The sequence below is a fragment of the Macaca nemestrina genome, chromosome 2 (genome assembly GCF_043159975.1).
Source record: "Macaca nemestrina isolate mMacNem1 chromosome 2, mMacNem.hap1, whole genome shotgun sequence".
In the NCBI taxonomy this organism is placed as follows: domain Eukaryota; kingdom Metazoa; phylum Chordata; class Mammalia; order Primates; family Cercopithecidae; genus Macaca; species Macaca nemestrina.
The window spans coordinates 78,515,103-78,537,284 of record NC_092126.1 but is presented as its reverse complement, the minus strand read 5'-3'; the positions used below and the strand labels follow the sequence as shown (position 1 = coordinate 78,537,284).

Here is a 22,182-nt window from a genome sequence, read left to right as displayed (position 1 = left end):
TGTCTTTTCTTTAACTAGTATAATATTAGTATTTATTATCTTTGTTGTATATGGAGTTATGGTTGTGTTGGATTATTTTTTAAAATCTTGTTTTTAAGTCTCACGACTTTAGTGGCATCATTAAAGTTTATTGGGAAGGAAAGCTGAAAAATAAATTATGTCAGATTAATTGAGCAAGTACAGTGCAGGGATAGTAAGGAATAATTTCATATATATTCACCTGTCAGCTGAGAAGGAAAAAAATTGAGCCCCCATGAAGGTGGCAAGCAACCCCACAGCAAGGCGAAGATAGCAAGTTCAGGTACTTGAATGCGATGCAAAGTTAAGTCAATCTATATGTGATATCCATTGATTTACCAATTTTTATTTTTCAGTAAAATTTTTTAAAGAAGTGAAAGGAGAATGTTTACAAGAACTAAGTTATTTGAGTATGCCACATTTTTTATTAGAATGTAGTCCAAGCTCAATATAAAGAATAATAACATATTAGAGATAACAGACAAAATGAACAATAGCTCAGTAAAATAAATATTAACTAAGGTCATCTAAAGCTACATCTCAAGACTTTTTATTTATTAGAGGTTTTCTGGAATTACATACATGAGATCTGGGCTATAATCTTTTCTATGGGTGAAAATATAAAATATATCTTATAATAGAAGTTATTTTTATATTTTATTCTCTGTATTTCCCTATTACCCCAAATGATTTAAAATTCATTTGTTGTATTAATTTTAAATTGAAGTTGCATAAGAATGTATGAAAATATTTTCTTTCTCAAATTACTTTAGTCATCATGCAGAGACATACAGAGCATGGTATTAGAAATAAATATATTAAAAGAATATAGCAATTGGCAAATGCCCTCATCACAGAACTGAAAAATATGTAGTTCACCACTTCATTCAAAACTGCCTTAAAATAGACATATTTGTTTATAAAATTTTGAAGGTTTTAGTTGTGCCTAGTGATATGTATTTCAATAAACTGTAAAATAAATGTCCATGTAGGGTCATGATTATGTTTTTATATAATACAAAAATATAAAATGATTATATTTTTAAATGGAATTTAAAGGGTGCAGTAACCAGTTGTTGGTATGCACAAAATATATGAGGGATTTCTTAGTGTTCTCAAATATCTATTCATCCTTTCTTCCTGTCTTTCTTTCACTCTGATTTTTATCAGGGTGCATTGCCTTCAGCCAATGACAACATCTTTCAGCCTCCCTTGTAGCTATCTGTGTCCATGTGATTAAATTTGGGTCAATAGAACTAAACAAAAGCAAAGTATGCAGTTTCTGAGTCACATTCTTAACCAAGAAAAATTAGTTGCCTGCACTCTCTTTTTCGCTTTCTTGATCTCTGAAAAACTGGCCATCACAGAAACAATTTCTTTAACTGAAAAGAAGATAGTTTCATTTTATTATGTTACTTTTATTAGGTTATTTTATTTTCATTTTTGTGATGAGCATCCATTATGCTTTTTGTCTGCCACACCTTTTTTTCTTTCTTTTTTTTTTTTTTTAACAATCTTGCTGTATTAGAGGAATTTGTAGCTTATGAATTTGAAGCCTCCTAGTCAGTGTTCTTTGCAGTCAAACACAGACATGTTACTTAGATTTCAAATGGGATTCACTCACATGACATTTAGATTTGCAAGAGAGCAGCTTGGAGCAGGAGCATACAGAAGTGTGGCCACCACAACAGTGCCTACCAGATCTCCAACTCTGGGGAGTGTAATTAACCACAAGGCCCAACTGCTGTCCTCTGAGAGCCACCTGCACTGGGGCCATACTCCCACATGGCTGCTCAATGAGTGATGCAAGATACCCAGGAAGGGCCTATACCTGTCCTGACAACTGACTTCAGCTGGAAGACACCCTGATGGACCTTCCTGAATAATCCTTAGACTGCAAAGCAGCCAGCACACCTCCACCTACCCTAACTCCCTTTTTCTGAACTCAGAATTGGTTAGAGGTCTGATGGTTCTCCCTGCTATTCTAGCATGCTATCGTTTACTCTCACACAGATATTTTCCCTTAAAAATTATTGCATGCTTCGTTCTACACAGGTGTCTGCTTCTAGGAGGACCGGGATCAGTGCAAGAGGCATTCAGCTTTGAAGGAAGTCAATGGCTGCAAGTTGAGTCCCTAGCACCAGAGTAGAACAAGAAGGGAACAATAGACACTGGGGTCTACTTGAGAGTGGAAAGTGAGAGGAGAGAGAGGAGCAGAAAAGATAACTATTGGGTACTGGGCTTAATACCTGAGTGATGAAATAATTTGTAAAACAAAGCTTTGTGACATGAGTTCACCTAGGTAACAAACCTTTACATGTACCCCCGAACCTAAAACAAAAGTCAAGAAAAAAAAAAAAAAAGAAGAAGTTCCTGTAAATGTAGGGGAGAGCCAGACAATGAGCTTTGACGCTATACTTCTAGAGAAAATTTCCCAGTCTACATGGGAGAACTTCCCTGATAAGGAAACATCTAACAAAGCCCTCACCAGGAACTGATACTAGGACCTTGACTTTTCTGCAACTCATGATGGAAATATATTAAAGATGGCAGATGTTCCTGTGAGTTTATATTAATAAGACTAATAGGGAAGTGGATTATAAGAGTTTTAATTAATCTTTTCACGCAGAAAAGATTCCTATATTATAGAAACACATATATTTGATAAACAAGTATTATAAATTTACGTGTATTTCTTTAATTGTGTACATGATTTTCCTTTTGAAAATGAATGGATTCATAAAAGAATCGAAGCCACACATTTGTATAAACTGGTGATTCCACAGATTTGTGAAAAATTCTAGTGGAAAAACCAAGTCCACTGCACTGACAAGTAAACAGTCTCAATACTTAAGGAGTGATCCCAAAACTAAAATTTGAAATGCTGTGGAAATGTTGATTTAGGGGATAACTTAGTCCAGGAGCTTGGCAATTGTCCTCACTGGGTTCTATTTTCCAGCCTATGCAACTCAAAGATTTATGCTTCAAAATATCCAAAGGTTCAAAAGTAATCATTCAGTTGGGATCATGGAACCAAACACAGTAGAAGGCATTTTGCAGTTTTCCCTTGTTTTACCTGTGGAAATATTTCTTCTAAGTTTAAATAATAATGTTGTCACATGGAGAACTTCGAATGGCATCAGTAAAAATCTGTGAACACTTATTTTTAGAAGGAAAGTGAATTATTTATAAGTTTCTTCTTACTTTCGAGTCAAGTCATGAATCATTGTGTATGCCAGATCTGTTCTGTCTCACTTCATGCCTCGTTCTTCCATAATCACTTCTACATAGAGTAGCTCTAGTAGAAGATGTGAATCTGTATCTGTGTATTAAATTACTGTTAAGCATATTTTATAAAATTTTGCATGCCCAATTATCTAGATAGGATCAGAAACTTCTCACATTATAAATTATGATGAATTATTAACATCAGGCATAGTAGTATAGATTAATTTTTAAATGAACTGGAGAATTATTGTTAAAATATAGGGAACAAGAAAGTATAATAAAGATGTAGTGCAGTAAAAGTGGTTATCTCTAAGTAAGGACAATGGATATCTTACAACGAACAATTGATTATCTCTGAGTAAGGACAATGGATATTTAACAATGAACTCATTGCATCACTAAGTGCTATGTAGAAACGAAAAGAATGGCAGTTCCTGGATTTTTTTCTTTCTGTAACTGAGATGGTACTGAGAATATGTGCTTATTAAAATAAATCCTTTGTAGTGAAATATAGATTTTTATCTGTAAACTCAATAGCAATCTTGCAGAATTTCTATTAAAATTAAGTTATATACAGAATTTTTCTGTATATAGAGCATTGTACAGTTTATTCTCACAAGGATGTAGTATTTACTCTTGTTAACAGAATTTTCTTCACATGACATTATTCAATCTTCACAACTCTAAAGAAAAAAGAAAACACGTGTTCCCCCATGTTTGCAAAATTTCATAGTAACTTGGCTCTATTATGTTTTCACTTTTTAGGGCTTATAATTAGGGTATCTGTGAATTATACAGGTTTGTCTAAATCATGGCTTCTACTGCAATGAATTCTCCATCTCACACTTAAGGGAGTTTGGTCGCATATAATTGATTTACTTTAATGTTGCTCATTCTTTGGTCCTCCAGATCCATTGTCTACTCAGTCTCTGCTATTCTCTACTTTCCTTGGTGTCTTACATCACCCAGGTTTCCTTGCCTTCTGTCTTTTGGTTAAAGTTGGTCAAACAGAGGTACCAGCAGAAAAGTCAAGGGAAGGAAGAAACGTCAGGTCTCTTCTCAGCTTTCCTATCACAGAATGTACTTTTTGCAGTGATTGGATTATTTTACATTCAGCTATATTGCCTGGTAGGCAACGACTTCCATGACTATAGCTCATATTAGTTGCTGTTAAACCGCCCTCTGCCTTTGGACCTGTGGTCCTAGGGGTAATAAGGACTTTCCACTCTTAGTAGTCCCAGATCTTGTCATCCATTACTGGTTCTCATAAATTTGTTAACATTATTTTTGTAGTTCCTATGTGAAGTTATCCTCAACTAACATCTCTGAGTGTATCATATGTTTCCGCTTAGGAAACTGATTGATGCAATAATCTATACCTATCAATACTCTATCAGTTCAAAGACACAGAGACTCTTAAGGAGGAAGCCAGATTCCTTTGAGAATGAATTCTGCAATGCAAACACTAAATGTAGACTTTAATTCTTCCTTTTAGCCTAAGCTACTACAAAAGGGAATGTTGGCCATTAATTAAACTTTCTCTTTACTCTAAAAAGTGAAATACTCATACCTTCTGTCTCTCAGAACTGATACTATCTTGTATTTCCTGGGAAACCAAAGTGCTACTAAGGTCTTTTAATTAGAGAGGGGCTAAAGGAATTTAGGTGACAGAGAGAGTCTTAATCTAAGTACTTAATCTCAGTCACAAAGGTTTTGTTGAGACTGCAGATATATACTGCTGTTGTTTCCTCAGTTTCAAAATGCATAATGGTTTAATGGATTTAATGCTCTCTCTCTCTCTCTCTCTCTCTCTGTGTGTGTGTGTGTGTGTGTGTGTGTGTGTGTGTGTTTGTAATGAGAGGCACCTCACAAAACACAGTTAGGGCTAATTTGTAGGCCAGGCAAAGTAGAACTACCTCCCACCCTTTACTAAAATAATAACCAAAAGCCATATTCTATACCTGAGAAAATTGAAGATGTTAGTGCAAAAGCCTGAATATTGCTAGGATGATCATTCTTATCACATTTCTATTTAATTCTCCTACTTGACCACTGCCACAATCTGATGGGTCCGAGAGATTAGCTGTGGACTATTATAAACTAATACAGGTGATGACACTAATCACACCTGTTAATTCCAGATGTGATTTGTGATAATTATTGCAAATCAACACATCCCTTGTTTTTCAACTGATGAATTAGCAAAGGCTTTCAATTAATTCAAGAGCCAAGAATAGAAATCCTCCAAGTCCTGGCCTAGATGATAGTCTTGATTACAAGGAGACAAATGGAGACAAGTAAGACTATACTTAGAATTCAAGACACTTTCTGGGCTGCCTTTTGCTATTTTTGTTCCATTAAAGAACACAAAGAAAACTTCCCAACATACCAAGGGCTGGCTAAAAGTAAGGGGCATATGGAATGCTGCTAGAAGGACTCTGTGGTTATCATCTTAGGTTTTAAGACAAAGGACGGATGTGGGGATTGCAGCACTAATTATTTTTATTATCTCCTGCTTTTCCCTGCTTCTTTACTTGAAAACTACTGGGAATGATTGAATTAAAATCCTCCTTAAATGACACAAAGTATAATGAGATTTTTATATTTTATCTTGGTTGTTGAGCTGATTTGCTTTCTGTGTAAACAAAGGATAAGCATAGATTTTCTTGCACCCAAATTCTACCTGCTGTTAATCTCTGATCTTCTCTTTTTTTTGGGAGTTTCCCCTCTATGAACCTTATTATCCAGGCTTCCTTTTACCCTCTAGTATCTGGTTTGTTTTAACCAAGTGGAGGCACAAGGATGAAATTAAAGGGAGGAAGGAGGTAAAGCTAATAGTTACTCTCCACCTCCATTTCCTTCTACCTGGCCACTGCTTTTGTCTTGGCCTTCTCTTCTTTATATGGTTACATCTGTTACGGAGAAGACCTCCCTCAGTGCTAAAGCTCCTCTTACCATCCAAGACGAAGTGACAATGAGAGGAAATTTTGATTTAAAAAAGTTTGGATATTTCTTATCAGAGTGTGTTTGACCATCCCTTGTGGGTTCCCTTAGTTTTGACTATAACAGGTCAACTTTGCCAGAACACTGAATGATGCAACATTAAGTTGAAAAGAGCATTTCATTTAGAGGCTATAATGTATGATGTTCAAGGACTCTTTGAGGAGATTCAGAAAAGGCAATGTAAAAAAATGTGACTCTAAAATGTGATTTTAGAGTGATACTGAAAAATATATAAAATGGTCTCTGTTCAACAAATGGAAGAAAATATAAAAATACATTTTCCTATAAAGTTTGCCAATATCATTTTCAATGTTAATTTAATTACTTTGGAAAAAATCTTCAACATGAAAATTTTAGGACATGTTTTAGGAAACAAATGAGTAAATTTAAAAAATTCATAATAAAACAAAACAAAAAAGCCTAATTTCTAGTAGGTGTAGTAGTCAAGACTCCCTACAAATATTTTAATTAGTTTTGATGATTCAATATTAATTCAATGTCTCTAAAGAATGTATAAGCCCTTCCTCATAAATGTACCAGAAAACAAATAAACCCTCCTGGCAATACTAAGCATTACTGTGTAACAAGCTCACATTAAAAAGTAAATAATACAGACATGTAATTTTGTCCTTTATCTTCAACAAGCTCTGTTTTTTAAATTTAATCTTGGTGAATTCCATTTTGTAATTTTTCTGTGACCTAAGGTTAGCCAAATTAACTCGACAATTTTTTCTTCTCTGCAGAGTCTAGTGAATAATTATTATGAAACTTTTGTACACGTAATCACTCAAGTAGCTAGTTTAAAATACCACTTCCTGGGCTTCACCCCAAGAAAATCTGATGGAATGGATACTGAAATTTTGAAAATCTTCCTTTAAAGCCATGTAATTTCTTCCCACAAAAAAGTATTGTTATAGTCAGCAAATTAAATATTTAGGATAAAATGTAAAATTTCATACAAATTATAAGAATAGGTAAGAAGTAGATAAACAAAAGGTAAAAAGAAAAAAAAATGGTCACAGACATTCAGTATATACAGATTTTGAGAGCTGGAGATTTATTCTCCTTCAATGATGTCCTGCATACACATAGCAGCACAGACTGTATTTATATAGCCATTCCACAGATTGTCTACTTGGTTCCATAATTTCTATCATGGGAAGCATAATTACTGGTTTTAATAGATTCTAATGTATTATAATCTCTCCTACATAATCTGTTCCTAAAAATATCATTTTTCTGAAGTTTAGTGTTGACTTTTTGTTTTATTAAAATTTAACTTTGTAACTCTTAGACAAAAATAGCTATATTTGTAACAACACAATCATTGTTTTTATGACACATTTCCTTCACTGTTTAAAAAGCACTTTTATGCACACGATCCCATTTGATACTAATATGTACTTGCTTATTAATCATCTCTGACACACAATCACATAATTATTATAAATAAATCTTATTGTTCCAGTGGTTAAGCAAGAGTGAAAAGTAAGACAAACAAATATAAAACTCTAAGGGAGACAGTAACAGATCAATTTTTAGTCATTTGCCTTTCCTAAGTTTATGAAAAAGATATATGATGTTTGTATGTATATATATATATACACACACACACACATTTGTATAATTTAATTCTTTCAATAGGAGTTGAAAGAATGCAGTTGCTGCCTACAGAGGAAAATTAACAAAATGATCAGAAAAAGTATCCTGAAAAATGTTGTTTATGTCTATAAGAATTGTTTATCCTTCCAATATTGGCAGAACACCTACAGTTTGGACAGTTTGGAGACTGCTTTTAATAATTGTATACACTTATAGGCTGTCAAAAAAAAAGAGGAAAAATCAATCTCTTCAAAAGTTTTATGAAATAGTCACTTGCTTTTTGAAACAGAATACAAAACAACAACAAAAAGTAGGCCTTACTTTCTAGCCAGGGCAATCAATGGCAATAAATGAAGCAAAACACAAAAATGTGATAATCTTCATTCTGCGAATAGAGAGAAGTTTGAGGAAGTAGGGATTGATTCAGGAGGGATAAATTAAGAAAATAATCATTGAGGTATAAAGTCTAAATTTAAAGATGCAGGTAGAAATTTAAGAAAGGAAACTAAGGTATATCCTTCAGGATGAAGTAAATTGTATGAACAAATAAAACCAAATAGAAAGTAAAAAGGAAATAAGGACACACTTTTAAAAAGAACAATGTTATACATAGTTACAAAGAGAGAATATACATTGCTTTTCATAAAAAATTTATTCAGTTTATGAGTTGCAAAGACAATAAAGTCTTATTTCAAGTGAACACTTAATATGTATATATCAGATTTACATCACAAAATTCCCCCAAACTTAGAGTGTTCAAACTATTATATATTATTCCCTATGATTTTACACATCGAGAACTCATTCATGGATCAGCTGGGTAGTTCCGCCTTATATGATTCATTCTCAGGCCATACATGGAGCTACATTCAACCTGAAACTTGACTGGAGCTGGTTGTCCAACAAGACCTCATTCATATGATTAGAAGTTGATGCCAGCTGTGAACTTTAATTTTCCTCTGCATCATCTCTTTTTCTCTAGTGGTATATAGGTGGTCTTCCAATGGAAGTGATGAAATCTCATAGAAACTAGACAAAAAACAGGTAAACTGTCACTTCTACCCATTTTAATGGTAAAAGTAAATTCAATACAGACATAAGAAAATTAGAAACCAACTCCTTTAAGCATAGTGGGGAGAGAAATCTTTAGTAGCTGCCTTTGGAGAATATTTACCATGGCACATTAGAAATAGTGTGTTATAGATCTACTAGATTTGCTAGATAATGTTTTTTTTTTCTAAAAGAAAATCTGAAATGATGCAAATCCTAAATTTGTTTAAAAATCCATCTGTAATTTCATAAACTAAAAATTGGCAGGCCAAAAAATTGAATGCTATAGATACACTACTGCCATATGACTTCAGTCAACTTCAGCTGGTAACATAAAATAGCAACCAAACTATGTAAATTATGTTGTAAACAGGTTGCTGTTTATGTGGATTGGAATTTCAGCCACAACTTTAGTAAATGTTTTACTGTTATTTTAATATTGTTCTTATAAGTTAAAATATTCTTTCCACTCTGTAGTAGCAATTCACTAATCTAATGCTGAAAATACCCCCCCAAATTTATAAATTTTAGAATGTCAGATGTGATAATATAGTATAAACAGGGTCAATTATTATTATATCAGAGAATATCAATGACAATGTAGACATTTTTAATAAAATGAAAAGTGTCAATAAATTTTAAAAAATCTTTTGCAGTAGTTTAGGATTTATAAACTATGGACACTCTACTTTTCCCACTTTTCCTTACATATTTTACTTTTATTTTTGTGGAAAATTTGATTTAAAATAGAGTAACCATGTTTCTATTGTACATGCATGTGAATATCCTGTACTATAACAGAAGGAAAAACTTAAAACCACCGTCTGGTCAGGCAATGTCAAATACAAGAATATTCCATTTTCGAATTTTTCTTACGATTGCATTATTATGTAAGATAAGTATATTTAATGAATATGAAGTAGAGCCCTACATAAAAAGAATAAACCTCAGGAATAAATATGCAAATACATCAATAAATAAGTTTCACTTTTTGGGTAAACACACTAGGGATAAATGAGTTAGCAGTTCAGAAGCACACATATAAAAGAAGATTGAATTCAGTGATCATGCAAACATTGTGACATTGTGTGTTAAATTGATACACTGAACTCAGACTACACACAACTTTTTACTTAAAACAATACAAAAGTAAGCAAAAATATCTAACCAGTCAAGGCGCAGTCTAAAAGAGTTCCTTAATATTATATGTATTACCACTTATATCTGGAAGCATAAAACTAGATTGTGAAATCACTCAATCTTAGAAACAAAGGTAAAAGATGTGAGAGGGAATAATAGGAGGAAGTAACATGCCTTCCTTTATGTTCATCATATGGAGATAAATCTGTTTTTATATGAAAAACCTGTTTTAGAATAAACTTGATCAGCATACTTGTAACAGATTATACAATAGTCAAATAAAGATTTCTCAGGCTATGCTAAAGAGATAAGACTTTGTCTTGAAGGTGGTGAGGAGACCTTAAAGGTTTTTACAAGAAAAGTGACAAAATTTAAAAGGTAATGGTGGCACTAAAAAAATATATATAGATAAAGTAGTTCCAGGATATTACAGTAAAAACTCATCATAAAAGTTACAGAGAAATAGAAAGGAATGAATGGAAGTGATAACAGAAGAGATGAAAAAGAATAAATTAATCTGAGATTTATATGGTAGGATTTTAAAAATCAAGGGTTTATTTAATTAGAAAAGACAGAATTAGAAGAGTCCAGTTTGTTACATTTAGATGAAGGTGTCATTAATCAAGATTCATAAAAAAGGAGAAAAAATATTACCAGGGGGATGAGTCCATTTTTGGAAATAGATAATATTTTGAATGGAGAAATAAGTTATCTTAATTTTCTTTTTAACAACAAAATAAAAACTTTTTATTCTAAATAAATATAAAAACATAAGATTAGAATCATTACATTTTATTTTAATGTTTATTGTGGGGAAATTAATTTATTCACATAACACATACTGAATAATGCATTATGTATTTTTATTGACTTATATTTCTACCATTATATAATTGGCATAATTTCAGCTGATTGAAAGAAGTTATTACTACTCTTTGACTCATTTCTACAACCTAGAGCAAATAAATTGCTAACTCTAACATATTTGTTTCTAAACGTAATACGAATTTTCTTTCTTCAGCAAATCACTGTCGTAGAAAAAATAAATGTACTCACTCATTTTGTTCTATAAGTGTTTCAACGAATATGTTCTCACTGATCTTATTTAAAATAAACTTACTACCATACAAAATACATAATTATTGTAGATAGTAAAAAATATCACAGGCTACCATAGAAAAGAAGTGATAAAAATTGGGGAACCAATAAAATTTCTCAAAATGAAAATCGAGAGAAAAATAAAAAGTTTGATAAATAGCCAAAAGCATTCTTACACATTTTGCAGCTTGTCTTCAAGGACGTGTATAATCTATTGCCTGATTTTCTCATCACTAAAAACACAAAATTTACTACTGTAGTAATAAGCTTGTCATAAAATAGAATGAAAATCTACTATTCTATACTTTCTAAATGAGAATGTTCCTTAATTAAAATTTACTCTTGAAATTTTGAGGTTACATAAAAATTAATTTTGAGTTTTGACCCACCATTTTTGTATGAATTATGTCTTATTAAATTTTTCTAAAATGCAAAATTTACACGTATATAATTATGTGAATTTTTGCAGTAGCAAACCTTCAAATTACATATTTAGAGTTTCAAGGGCATCTATTTTCAGATATATATTAGTTTCAACTTTTTAAATGTATACTTATTTTTCAAAGATAGATTATACTCTTATGGAACATTATTTTTTAAATAATTTGATATTTTAAACACTGCAATAGCTGCTGGATAGAACAGTAAACAAAGGAGCTATGGCTGCTACCTCCAGAGATTAATGTTTTAATAACAAAATTGCATGTTTCTATGTAAGTGTCTAGAAAGGAGACTCTATATGAAAATCCTCTCAGATGGAGTGATGCTGAAGCAAATATACGACAAATGAGATGGAGCACTAGAAGAAAAGAGAGGTGAGGTTTATTTTTATGCAAGAGAAAGATATACAAAGGCTTAGAGATAAGTAAGAACATGGTGAATTCAAAAAGAAAAAAGAACAGGGCATGGGCTCACATGCCTGTAGTCCCAGCTGTTAAGGAGGCTGAGGCAAGAGAATCATTTGAGCCCAGAGGCTGCAGTGAGCCATGATTGCCCCACTATACTCCAGTCTGTGACCTCAAATCTTAAAAAGTACATTAAAGAAAGAAAATGTGTTATTCCAAGTCTTTGCTATTGTGAATAGTGCTGCAATAAACATACGTGTGCATGTGTCTTTATAGCAGCATGATTTATAATCCTTTGGGTATATACCCAGTAATGGGATGGCTGGGTCATATGGTACATCTAGTTCTAGATCCTTGAGGAATTGCCATAATGTTTTCCATAATGGTTGAACTAGTTTACAATCCCACCAACAGTGTAAAACTGCTCCTATTTCTCCACATCCTCTCCAGCACCTGTTGTTTCCTGACTTTTTAATGATCGCCATTCTAACTGGTGTAAGATGGTATCTCATTGTGGTTTTGATTTGCATTTCTCCGATGGCCAGTGATGATGAGCATTTTTTCATGTGTCTGTTGGCTGTATGAATGTCTTCTTTTGAGAAATGTCTGTTCATATCCTTTGCCCACTTTTTGATGGAGCTATTTGTTTTTTTCTTGTAAATTTGTTTGAGTTCTTTGTAGGTTCTAGATATTAGCCCTTTGTCAGATGAGTAGATTGCAAAAATTTTCTCCCATTCTGTAGGTTGCCTGTTCACTCTGATGGTAGTTTCTTTTGCTGTGCAGAAGCTCTTTAGTTTAATGAGATCCCATTTGTCAATTTTGGCTTTTGCTGCCGTTGCTTTTGGTGTTTTAGACATGAAGTCTTTGCCCATGCCTATGTCCTGAATGGTACTACCTAGGTTTTCCTCTAGGGTTTTTATGGTATTAGGTCTAACATTTAAGTCTCTAATCCATCTTGAATTAATTTTCGTATAAGGAGTAAGGAAAGGATCCAGTTTCAGCTTTCTATTTATGGCTAGCCAATTTTCCCAGCACCATTTATTAAATAGGGAATCCTTTCCCCATTTCTTGTTTCTCTCAGGTTTGTCAAAGATCAGATGGCTGTAGATGTGTGGTATTATTACTGAGGACTCGGTTCTGTTCCATTGATCTATATCTCTGTTTTGGTACCAGTAGCATGCTGTTTTGGTTACTGTAGCCTTGTAGTATAGTTTGAAGTCAGGTAGCGTGATGCCTCCAGCTTTGTTCTTTTGACTTAGGATTGTCTTGGAGATGCGGGCTCTTTTTTGGTTCCATATGAACTTTAAAGTAGTTTTTTCCAATTCTGTGAAGAAACTCATTGGTAGCTTGATGGGGATGGCATTGAATCTATAAGTAACCTTGGGCAGCATGACCATTTTCATGATATTGATTCTTCCTATCCATAAGCATGGTATGTTCTTCCATTTGTTTGTGTCCTCTTTTATTTCACTGAGCAGTAGTTTGTAGTTCTCCTTGAAGAGGTCCTTTACATCCCTTGTACGTTGGATTCCTAGATACTTTATTCTCTTTGAAGTGATTGTGAATGGAAGTTCATTCATGATTTGGCTCTCTATTTGTCTGTTACTGGTGTATAAGAATGCTTTTGATTTTTGCACATTAATTTTGTATCCTGAGACTTTGCTGAAGTTGCTTATACCTGATGTAAATGACGAGTTGATGGGTGCTGACGAGTTGATGGGTGCAGCACACCAACATGGCACAAGTATACATATGTAACAAACCTGCATGTTATGCACATGTACCCTAGAACTTAAAGTATAATAAGAATAATTTTAAAAAAAATTAAAATAAAAAAAAGAAAATGTTTTCTACATAGCTAAGGCTTGGAATGTAAGGGGAACAATATCAAAATAGAAGAAAAAACATGAATAGGAATTAGATATTAAACAGCCTCCTAAAACAAGTAAATGGACTTCATCTGTACAGTAAAAGCAATCAAAACTCATCAAAAAGTTCAAACAGGAAAAAACAATTTTACATTTGCATAAAAATCAGATAACTCTTGCTGCATGTAGAAGACAACCATAAACAAAAATAGGAATCCCAGAGTCTAATTCAAAGACCCTTTTGGTGGACAGAAATTGGAAAACTGTGGCAGAAACGGCACAGAGAAAAGTAAATAATTTAAATTAAGGATAAAATGTGAAAAATAAACAGAATCAATATAATAGTTGTAGTATTCAAGGCTGAGATTTTTTTTTATTCTGGATCTCTTCCTGTAAGAATACAAATAAACCACTTCTATCATGGATGATAGATTTATGTAACTTAAAATTTGCAAAAATCAACTTACTCTTGTGCCCATTCCCACTATAGAAAGAAAAACATTTCTCAAGAAAATCAATCTACCCAGAGTTTTATCTAATATTAGAAAAAAATACTACTTTTATTAAAAATGTTTAATCACCAGGAATTACCAATAAAATATAAATCAGAGCTGACCTCTCAGCAGAAACAACACAAATAACAAGAGAGCATAATAATATCATCATGATACTCAAAGAAAAAAAAATAAACTGCTAAAAAGAATACTGTATTCATCCAAGATACCTTCAAAAATAAAAGCAAAATAAAGACTTTCCCAGATTAATAATAATGGAGAGAATTTGTTGCTAGTGGAATTGCCTTACATAAAATATTGAAGGATATTCTTCAGACTGAAAGTAAATGATCCCAGGTAGTAGTTAGAATCTACATTAATCAACAAAGAGTGCTGCTAACGGTCATTTTGTAATTATAAAAGATGCTAAAATACTCTCTATTCTCCTTTCCTCTATTAATCTATCTAAACAATAATTGTATAGAAAAATATGTATATGTGCTATTGGACTTATAATATATACAAATGTAATTCACATGTAATATATTTGCCAATAGAAGAACAAAGGAGTTGGGTGGGAAGAACACTTTAATGAGCTAAAAGGTCATTACAGTTGGTAAAATAATTATAAAAATATATTGTTAGGTTTGTAACATTAATGAATAGGATATGTATAACAATAATATTACAAAAATAGGCAAAGGGAATACAGCTATATTTTCATAACATTTTTCTGTTATTAATCTAGTATAAATCTAAAGCTCACAAGAATATCTTGAAATATATATTTAAAAACCCTAGAGCAAGCACTAGAAATATAAATATATAGTAAACTATAGTGAAGAAATCATTAATAAAATTAAAATGTTACATTAGAAAATATTCACTTAACACAAAATAAAGCAGTACAGGATCAACAGAGGAGCAAAAAAGACTTGAGACACAGAGCAAAGAAATAATAAAATGCAAAGATAAATCCAACCATATTAATATTATTGTTACATTTGAATGGATTTAAAATTCCATTCAAAAGGCACAGATTTTCATACTGGATAATATCAATGACCTAACTACATGTTGTCTATAAATGACATGCTAAAGATTCAAGTACACAGCTAGACTGAAATAAAAAGAAGGAAAGCAAAGCATAGCAAGCTAGCAGTAAACATAGGAGGCTAAAGTGGCTTCACTAATATCATATGAAATAAACTTAACAACAAAAAGATAGCAGATATAAATAGGGGTATTTTATAATGATTAAAAAGGATCAATTCATCAGAAAACTATAACAACTATAAGCATACATGCACCAAATAACAGAGTACCAAAATGCACGCAGCCAGACAGATAGAAATAAAGGAGAAAATAGACAAGTAAAACAATAATACTTGGAGACCAAAACACTTCACTTCCAATAATGGATAGAATACTAGACAAAAGAAATAAAAGACCTATACAACACTATAAACTAACATTACCTAACAGATTTTAAAGAACACTTAACTTAGAATTAGAATGTATATTCTTTAAATAGTATGGGACATTTCCAGATAGACAATATGGTACTTTATAAAACAGCTTCATTAAATAATTTAAAAATACAAGTGTGTTCTCTGATTGGAATAAAAGAAAAATAGAAATTAATATAATAAAAAATGGAAGAAACTCACAGGCATTTAAAAATTAAACAACACGTTCCTGAATAACTATTAGGTCAAAGAATAAAGAAAATGAGACATCAAAAATGCTTTGAAATGAATTAAAAGTAAGAAAAATCATACCAAAATTATGGAACACGATTACAACAGAGCTTTAAGAAAAATGTATAGCAGTAAATAACTATATTAAGAAATAATAAATATCTTAACTTTCCACTATAAGACATTGACAATATAGCAAATTTTACCCAAAGCAAGGAAAAGAAATTAAAAAATAAAAGTTTGAGCAAAAATTGAAGTTGAAAAGCGAAAATAATCAATAAATCCAAAACTTGTTATTTTAAAAGATTAACAAAATTGACAAAACTCTAACTAAATTGACCAAGGATAAAAGAATATTTAGATTACTAGAATGGGAAATGAAAGAAGAGAGTACTACTGGTATTACAGAAAGGCAAAGAAGAATAAAATGAATGATATAAGAATTAAAATTGGGTACCAGACATGAAATGAGAAACTTCATAAGAAGACACAAACTACCAAAGCAGACTCAAGAAGAAATCAGCAATCAGAATAATACTATAACAATTGAAGTCATTTAGTTGGTAATCAACAAACTATCTACAACAAAAGACCCAGGTAAACATGGCTTTATCTCTGAATTCTAACAAATGTTTAAAAAATAATGCAGACCAACTTTTTACACAATCTTTAAAAAATAGAAAGAAAACAATAACGTTTATAATTCACTTTATAAATCCAGCATTACCCAGATACCAATACCAAACACATACAACATAAGAAAGGCCAATTAGAGACCAATGTTTGTTATGAATATGAATGCAAAAATTCTCAATAAAATCCTAGCAAACCAAATACAGAAACGAATAAAAATAATTATATACCACGACCAAGTAGGATTTATCTTAAAGAGGTTTTGTAATATTTGAAAAAATAATTAATACATTATTTTAACAGAATAAAAACAAAACTGACATAATTGTCTCAACAAATGCAGAAATAATACTTTTTAAAAATGAGCATTTTTTTCATGATTAAAAAAATAAAAAAAACAAAAACCTCTTAGCTAACAAAGAGTGCAAGGAAATTCCCTCAAACTGATAAAAGTCATACATGGAAAGTTCTCACATGTTATCATATATAATGATTAAAGACAAAATGCTCCTTTCCTAAGATCGGGAGCAAAATAGGAATGTTTATTCTTGCCATTTATGTCCAACATTCAGCTGATAGTAAAAAAAAAAAAAAAAAGTGAAATAAAAGCCATCTAGATTTGACTTGAAGAAGTAAAACTATCACCATTTGCAGATAACACGATCTTGTATGCAGAAAAATCTAATTAACACATGAAAAACTATTAGAATTTATGAGTTCAGCAACATTTTACAAGATTAATACATAAAATTCAGTTGTATTTTATACACTTGCAGTGAGTAATCTGGAAATAAATTAGGAAAACATGCCTTTTGAAGTAGAATTTAAAAGAATAAAGTACTTAGAAATAAAACTTAGCAAAAGAAGTGCAAAACTTATACCCTCAAACTATAAAACACTCTTTAAATAGATTAAAGAAGATCTAAATAAATTGGAAAACATCCCATGTTCATGGATCAAAGCCTTAACATTGTTAACATGGCAGTATTTCGCAAGATAATCTATAGATACAAAAAAATCTCTATTTAAATATAACTACTTTGTAAAAATTGATAAGCTGATTCTAAAACTCAGCTTATGGTAATTATAAAGGATGCAAATTAGCCAAAACAACTCTGAAAAAGAAACAGGTAGAAGAATTCATACTTACCAATTTTATGACATAGTACAAAGCAGTGGTAACTGAGATTATGGTATGGCACAAGTATAAACATACAGATCTAACAAATAAAATTGTGTTTCTAAAAAGGCTCATACACCTGACATTTAAGACATGTGGCAAGACCATTCAACGAGAAAATAATAGTCTGTTAAACAAATACTCATGGGACCACTGGATAGCCACTTGCAAAAGAATGAAGTGGGATTCCTATCTCACACTCTCTATAAAAAATGGACTCAAAATGGATCAAAGGTCTAAATAAGTGTAAAAAAATAAAAATTTGGAAGAAAATACAGGTGTTATTCTTTATGACAAGCAGAAAGAGGAGCCCAATAAATTAAACTTTAACAAAATAAAATTTTGTGCTTCAAAGAACATCAAGAAAACGAAAAGGCAGGTCATAGAATGGGAGAAAATATCTTTAAGTTATATATGTATTAAGGGATTTGTATCCATAATAAAGAACTCTTTAAAGCTTATTTACCTTTATTAGGTAAATAACGATGTTAAAAGTAAGCACAAGTTCTTAATAGATATTTTTCCAAGGAAGATGTAAAAATGGCCAACAAGCACATGAAAAGATTCTTGCCATCTATAGTCATCAGGAAAATTAAAATCAAAACCACAATGAGTTGTCACTTTACACACATTACAATGACTAGAATCAACAAGGTAGAGAACAACTGTTGCCAAGGATGTGCAGAAATTGCAACTCTCGTGTACTTCTGGTGGTATTTGAAGATGGTGCAGATAGCTGCACCATCTTGATGAAACAGGGTGTCAGTTTCTTTCTCTTCAGTTGCTCTCATTATTCTTACTCTACTGACCATTCTCGAATTCACCATAGCCCTTAATGAGGCTTATGTCTTTATACTACTAGTAAGCCTTTATCTGTATGATAATACAAAATGACCCACCAAACACATGCCTACCATATAGTCAAACCCAGCCCCTGACCACTAACAGGAGCTCTCTCAGCCCTCCTAATAACATCTGGCCTGGCCATGTGATTTAACTTTAACTCTATTACTCTTTTCACTCTAGGCCTACTAGCCAACACACTGATTATATACCAATAATGATGTGACATTATCCGAGAAACTACATTTCAAGGCCACCATACAACAATTGTCCAAAAAGGCCTCTGATATGGAATAATTCTGTTTATCTCAGAAATATTATTCTTTTCCAGTTTCTTCTGTGCATTCTACCACTCTAGTCTAACCCCAACTCCAGAATTAGGGGGACATTGACCCCTAACAGGCATTAATTCCCCTTAACCCTTTAGAAGCATCCCTCCTGAATACATCTGTATTACTTGCCTCAGGTGTAAACTTCAGTGAAAACTTCAATTATCTGGGTTCACCACAGCCTGATAGAAGGTAGTCAAAAGCAGATAATTCAAGTACTATCCATCATAATTACTTTAGGTATTTACTTCACCCTCCTACAAATCTCAGAATGTTTTCAGGTCCCCTTTACTATCTCTGATGGAATCTACAGCTCAACATTCTTCATAGTCACAGACTTTCATGGACTTCACGTTATTATCAGATCAACACTTCTCACTATCTGCATCCTCCACCAACTAAAATTCCACTTTACATCCAACCACCACTTTGGCTTTGAAGCCACCACCTGATATTGACACTTCATTGATGTAGCATGACTATTCTTATACATCTGTATCTACTAATGAAGATCCTACTTTTAGTATAAACAGTACCATTGACTTCCAATCAATTAGTTTTGATAACATCTGAAAGAGAGTAATTAACCTGACACTAGCCCTAGTATCCGATACTTTACTGGCCGTATTACTACTAATAATTACATTTTGGCTCCCACAACTTAATATTTTTATAGAAAAATCCAGCCCCTACGAATGCAGATTTGACCCAATAACCTCAGTCCACATCCCCTTTTTTATAAAATTATTCCTAGTAGCCATCACATTTCTCCTCTTTGACTTGGAAATCACTCTACTACTACCCTGCCATGAGCCCTTCAAACAAATAACTTGACACTAATAATCAGCATAGGCCTTATACTAGTTACCATTTTAATCCTAGGCTGGACTTATGAATGAGCCCAAAAAAGATTAGATTGAGTTGAATTGGTAAATAGTTTAAGTCAAAATAAATGATTTCAACTCATTAGATTTTGATAGACCATATTTACCAAATGTCCTATATTTACATCAATATTATATTAGCATATACCATGTCACTGCTAGGAATATGAGCCTACTGATCCCACCTAATATCATCCCTATTATGCCTAGCAGCTATAATAGTATCAATATTTATCATAAAATACTCTTATAACTTTAAACATACATTTTGCTCTAGTATCCATAATATCCATCATCCTCCTAGTGTTGGCTGCCTGCAAAGCTGCAGTGGGCCTTGCCTTGCCAGTTTTAATCTCCAACACATAATGGCCTAGATTACATACAAAATCTAAATTTACGTCAATGCTAAAATTATTATTCCAACAATTATACTATTACAAATGACATGATTCTCTAAAAATTCTATAATTTGATTCCTAACCATAGCCTACTCATCAGCCTCATTATTCTACTATTTTTTAACCAATTCAACGATAACTCATCTAACTTCTCATTAATCTTCTCTTCTGAGCCAGAAGAGAAGCCCTTTACTCCCTATATATGCTAATCACAACACAATGAGGAACACTTGCATATTATATTAACAGTATTAAACCTTCTCTTACATGAGAAAATACATTAATACTTATACATCTTGCAACTATCTTCCTATTATCCTTAAACCCTAAAATTATTATGGGGTTTGCATGCTGTAGCTATAGTTTAACTAAAACATTAGATTGTGGATCTAATAATAGAAGTCTGCAACTTCTTATCTACCAAGAAAGTGTGCAAGAACTGCTAACTCATGCCCCCTTGGGCATGAGTTACCTAGGGAAACAGGGTGTCAGTTTCCTAAATGAATAAACTTAGAGATACTGTATGACTCAGTATTTTTACTCTCTACATATGCACCCAACTGCAATGTAAATATATGTTCACATAGAAAGTTGTATATGAATGTTTGTACCAATGTTACTCATACTAGCCATATGTTAGAAACAACATGAATGACTACTAGAAAATGAATAGATTAACAAAGTTGGTACAGTTACCAAAAAACCCACATATTATGTAATTCCATTGATATGAAAGTCCTGAATATGAAAATACATAGAAACAGTAGATTAGGGGTTGTTGAAGGTTGAATGTGGGCACAAGAATTATGATATTGGAAGCAGGGTTGATAAAAGATACAAGGTTTCATCTGAGGTTATGAAAATATTTTAAAATTGACTGTGGTGACATTTGCACACATCTATGAATAATATATCAATATATATTCTTGATAATAAATCTCAGTAAACTAGAAGTAGAGAACTTCCTCAATCTGGTAAGGAAACTATGGAAAATTTTTACTAACGTGGTATTTAACGGCTATATTCTAAGCACTTTCTCCTTACTATTAGATGGAAGGCATGCATATATACTTTCACCACTTATCTTTGATATTTTACTGGAGTATTAACCTAAAGAGTAATTAAAAAAATAATTTTGAATATATATGGAAAGACAAGAAAGGAAGAAGTGAAACTGTCTCTATTTTCAAACGACATGATTTATATAAAAATGTAAAGCATTTTTTAAAAGTGTTAGATTTAATGTGATTTTTAAATAAAATTATGGTTGCAAGATCAATATAAACAGATAGAACTCTTTTTTTTTTTTTTTTTTTTTTTTTGAGACAGAGTCTCGCTCTGTCGCCCAGGCTGGAGTGCAGTGGCGCATCTCTGCTCACTGCAAGCTCCGCCTCCCGGGTTCACGCCATTCTCCTGCCTCAGCCTCCCAAGTAGCTGGGACTACAGGCGCCTGCCACCAGCCCCGGCTAATTTTTTGTATTTTTTTAGTAGAGACGGGGTTTCACCGTGTTAGCCAGTATGGTCTCCATCTCCTGACCTCATGATCCACCCTCCTCGGCCTCCCAAAGTGCTGGGATTACAAGTGTGAGCCACCGGGCCCAGCCTGAAATATTAAATTGTTAAAATGTTGCTCTCTCTAAATTGATGCACAGATCCAATAAAATTTCAATAATAATTTCAGGGGATTCTAAAATTAGATACTGACAAATGGATTCTAAAATTTATAAGGAGTAGAAAAAAAGCCCTATTATAGCCAAAACTATTTTTGAAAAGAAAAAGATTAATTTATACTACATGAATTGAAAACTTATTTAAAAAAAAACTACTGTAATGAAGACCGTGGTATTGTCATAAAGATAGAAAAACAGA

General features: G+C 32.3%; 1 long non-coding RNA gene across 1 annotated transcript in view; it reads left to right on the top strand.

Annotated features, from left to right (window-relative positions):
- Positions 1 to 2,381: 2,381 nt before the first annotated feature.
- The window catches only part of LOC105466316 (uncharacterized), a 110,608-nt gene continuing 90,807 nt past the window's right edge, over positions 2,382 to 22,182 (top strand). The window contains exon 1 of the long non-coding RNA XR_011619364.1: positions 2,382 to 2,579. This is a non-coding gene — a long non-coding RNA (uncharacterized lncRNA). The remainder of the gene's footprint in view (positions 2,580 to 22,182) is intronic.